Below are 3,263 nucleotides of genomic sequence, written 5' to 3' on the forward strand. Positions count from 1 at the left end.
TCGGAGCTGGGCAGCCAGTGAGATGTGGTGGGCTTGGGATCCAACAGGTGGCCCAATGACTTGGAATGGACGGGAGGGGCTGGGAGGAGTTGACTTCTGCCTACAGGTCAGTTCGGAAGGTTTCGCTTCTCCGAGATGAGTGCCGATTCTGGGGACATCGACCAGTTGGGCGCCAGTCTGGGAAATCACAAAGCACTGAAGGGCTCTGGGGTGGAGTGTGAGGAGGTGGAGAAGAGATGGGGGGGACAGGGAGGGAGTTCGGTGGCGATGGGGGAGGTGTCTCGAGCGGGCAACTTCCAGGGAGTGGGAGTCATGCTGGCAATTGGGAGGATAGAACTGGAGAAGAAATTCACTTCCAACACGGGACAAGGTGGGAATGAGGAGGACGAGTCGTGGTGGGAGCAGGTGAGGTGAGGAGGGCAAAGGGCTGTGCAGTAGCCAAAGTTGGGTGGAGTTGGGTGCCATGCAAAATTCTCTCCACAGATTCTGCCCTGACCACATGGAAGAGCAAGCCTGAGATCCTGCTAAACAAAACTCATTGCGGTTCCACAGGCAATTGGAATGCAGTCTTTTCTTGTTGCTGATGAGAAATGAGTTGCTCCAAACTTAAGGTCTGCAAACTCCCTCCAGGAACTTGACTGCGTGGTTTTTTTTTGATGTTGTTTCCTTGTTCAATCATTTCTCATCAATCTCAGTTGAATGGGCTGCTCTGATATTCATGCTGAATGTTTGTGCTCAGTGAATGAGTGAGTCATCGTCCAACAAATCTCAAGCACGCAATGTGCCAGAACTTCACTTAACAGCCATCAGAAGGAGAGTGGACTGCTTTGTGCTTTATTTAGAGGCCATCTCATAATTTCGGCTGTTTCCACAAGCATGCAAACAGCCGAAATTCCTTCCTTCAGAGCTCCCCCCCAGAGCAGACAGGAATAGATGTGTTTGAGTCTTTAAGATTCAAAGGATTTATGAGTGTGGTGGAATACTCCCCACTTGCCCTGGATGAGGGGCAGCTCCAATGACACTCAAGAAGCTCGACACCATCCAGGACAAAGCCACTTGATAGGCACCACCTCCACAAACATCCACTCCCTCCACCACCGATGCTCAGTAGCAGCAGTGTGTACTATCTACAGGATGCACTGCAGAAGTTCACCAATGGTCCTCAGACAGCATCTTCCAAACCCACAACCATGATTGCAACCAGAGGGGGCACGCACTGTCCACAAGGTCCCCTCAAGGCTTTCAGAGAGAGGTGGGCACTGTGGGGTCTGGGGTGCATTATACCCAGCTCTGAATCTGTTTCGATTTAGTTCCTCCCCTCTTTGGTTTTGTTATGGTTGGGTAATTGGATGTCTCGTTAATTTGGTGGTGGGCCCATTGTAAAAACAGTTGGGTTCTTCATACATTGGGCAGTTTTTTTGTAACCTCCGTTCGTCCATTTTATTAGAAATCCTGTTGATGTTGTCCGGGGCCGCGCTTCAGCCCCACGCTCCTGATCTTTGGGCGGCCGGTGTGGGATGGGGTAGGCAGGTCGGAGGACCCCCTGGTAGGCCTACCTGAAGTAACCATCGACGGGTCCAGTCAGTTGGCTCTGGGTGGGTGGCACAGTTCCCAACTGCCTGCCTCCCTACTGTGGTTATGCCCATGTCCTTGGAGAGGGAACATGCAGCGGTCATTGGATGCCTTTTTGCCTTGAGAGAGATGTGGGCCCTGCAGGAGATGGGTCACATTATCTCCTCTTTGACCATCATTTTGATTTAATCTGTCACCATTTTTCCTCCCCTGTATTGTGTTCTGTTGTTACATCGCCTGGGGCAGGGGAGGGGTAGGGGTGACGTTGTAGCAGCGTACATTAATTGCAATTCCTGTTAATTTGGTGGTGACTCCACTTGAACAAAAAAAGAGAGCTGGCTTCTTCCTTGGTTGGGGTGCAGAGGAAGTTTGATTCGGGAGCTGAGATGGTTGGCTTATGAGGAGAGTTTGAGGAGACTGGGACTTTACTCATTGGAATTTAGAAGAATGAGCATTAATCTTGTCGAAAGTATGAAGGGAATAGACAAGATAGATGCAGGAAGGTGTGCGAATGAAACTGGATCTAGGGCACATAGCCTCAAAATAAAGGGGAGCAGATTGAGGACTGAGTTGAGGAGGAACCTCTTCACCCAAAGGGTTGTGAATCTGTGGAATTTCCTGTCCAGTGAAGCAGTTGAGGCTTCCTCGTTGAATGTTTTTAAGGCAAAGCTAGACGAAATTTTGAGGAGTAAAGGAATTAAGGGTTATGGTAAGCGGGTGGGTAAGTGGAGCTGAGGCCATGAAAAGATTAACCATAATCTTATTGAATGGCACAGCAGGCTCGAGGGGCCAGATGGCCTACTCGTGCTCCTATTTCTTACGTTCTAATGTACTCAAGTTGGCTGTTGGTTTCTGGACACAGAAAGAGTCCAGAAGGGAAAGGTGAAAAATGATGTTTGTGCTAAACCATAGATTCACAGGAAAACCCTTGTAAATCTCTGAAAGTCTTTTGCTGCAAAATTTGACAGATGGATATCTATGTATAAAACTAACTTCTACCATTTACAGGACTGGGGCAGCAGATACATCAACCCCCTGCAAATTCCACTCCAAGCCACTTATCATTGTGACTTGGAAATATATCATAGTTTATTCACTGTCACTGGGGCAAAATCCTGGAATACCCTCACTAACAGCTCTGTGGGTGTAGATACATCAGAGAGACTACAGCAGTTCAAGAAAGCACCTCACTACCACCTTCTCAAGGGCAATTTGGGACAGACACTAAATGCTGGTGGAGCCATTAACACCTCTGTCCTGAAGCACAGAACGATAATAAAAATCTTCAAACACAGGCTGGGAATTGTAAACCAAATGTTTCCCTTTATGATCACACTGTGCCAGACTGTGGTGAGTTCTGTCTGCACTCTCTCGGCCTGTTTCACAGCTCTGCTTGGCTGGGAAAACAGCATAGGGGTGATATGAGACAACAAGGTGCAGGGCTGGATGAACACAGCAGGCCAAGCAGCATCATAGGAGCAGAGAGGCTGACGTTTCGGGCCTAGACCCTTCATCAGAAAAGGGGGAGGGGAAGGGGGTTTTGAAATAAATAGGGAGAGAGTGGGAGGCGGATAGAAGAGGGATAGAGGAGAGGATAGGTGGAGAGGAAACAAACAGGTCGAAAAGGCAGGGATGGAGCCAATAAAGGTGAGTGTAGATGGGGAGTTAGGGAGGGGATAGGTCAGTCCAGG

The sequence above is a fragment of the Rhincodon typus genome, chromosome 47 (genome assembly GCF_021869965.1).
Source record: "Rhincodon typus isolate 14 chromosome 47, sRhiTyp1.1, whole genome shotgun sequence".
NCBI classification, from domain to species: domain Eukaryota; kingdom Metazoa; phylum Chordata; class Chondrichthyes; order Orectolobiformes; family Rhincodontidae; genus Rhincodon; species Rhincodon typus.